The following is a 1,498-nucleotide window of genomic DNA, read 5'->3' on the forward strand; positions in this document are numbered from 1 at the left end:
ATATATATATATATATATATCTTTGTAACTCACACGACAGAAGTTGACGATCACACATACATTGTTGTTCAGATTTTATTTAGTTAGTAGATTAACGTACACTCAGTACTGGATATAACTGTGACAGTTACTTGTACTCCTGCTTATCATTTCATTATATTGAGTTAAACTGTATTTTCTTCTCTTGATTTCGAGACCTGAACCTATTAACTCCTAAACCCAGATAAACCCCCTTACCCAGTAGCTTCAACAAAACTCCCGTAGAAGGAGTGAGTTTTCCAAATCAATATATTTAGTACCTGGTTGTGATCCTCATCTTAAATATCGACCAAAGGACATAAACGCAAATAGGCGTGCTTCAGCACCTTAAAGTGGCAAAAACCCAATACCTTTCACGTAATCTTTGATCTCAATACTTATGCTAGCTCCCTGATGCTCCCGCAAACGGTCGCTCACGCATAGGACGTAACACCTGTACTTTATCATTATTACCTGGGTCGTGTCGTTAGAATCGTTGGAAACGGTGGAGCGATCGTCGCCATCATCCTGGTCGTCGTTGTCTTAGCCTATGTCACGTTATAGCCATGAATGCTGTAACGTGGCGCAGGACGACACATTACAAAAGCCCCACGCCTCCGAGCGCTGCCGACAGCACGGCAGTGTCTCCGGCTTCCATCTCCAAAGAGTTCGTAGGTCCGTGGTTCGGGTGGAGGGAACGGGGGAAAGTAGTGGACTGGCAGCGGAGGCACGGGGCCCTTTTGGGTTGAGAGCCCGCATGCAAGGGGTGCTCAACCGCCAGGACGCACTGCCGGTACCCCGGGAACTTTGAACGGCTACGGTTTGCGGGTCCGCGGGGAGGGCGCCGGAGAGGAGATTTGTTTTGATTTTTGACCTACCGTGAAGAGCGGTAAGTAGTTATAAGCCACTTCTGGCCGTCACAACAAACCCGCACCACTGTCCCCTGTGAGTCATGGAGCGCGCAGCGCTCTGACCCCCCGCGCTGCACTATGGCGTCACCCCCTCGCCTATGTGGTCTGCTCTCCCCACCGCCAACCCATGTTGCTGCTCCCCCACCGCGCGGGCCTGGTCCTAAGGCCCGAAACTCAGTAGCAGCGGCGTTGCGTGCCCCCAGGGGCCTATCACGGTCGGTAATTATGCTGTGACCGCCGGTCGGTAACATTTTACTTATCCTAAGGAGGTAACATGGTGACGTAAAATACGGTTCTTTCTTATAAGAAATACCTTATATTATACAAGTATCGTACGCATTGACGATACTTTTTCGACACTTTTAACTATCGATGGGTGGATATGCAACCCCTAATTTTGTACTCGGGATGAACCATTCACATACAACGCATCTGCTTCTGGAATTAGGGTACCCCTCTTTTGCTCGATCTAGCGAACGATGCGTAAATACGGCTGGCGTGAGGGGTACCATGGTCTCGGCCAACCCTATGAAACCCAGGCCCGCATAAACCCCTACTACGGGCATCTC

The sequence above is a fragment of the Cephus cinctus genome, unplaced genomic scaffold (assembly GCF_000341935.2).
Source record: "Cephus cinctus unplaced genomic scaffold, Ccin1 Ccin1_scaffold0163, whole genome shotgun sequence".
NCBI classification, from domain to species: domain Eukaryota; kingdom Metazoa; phylum Arthropoda; class Insecta; order Hymenoptera; family Cephidae; genus Cephus; species Cephus cinctus.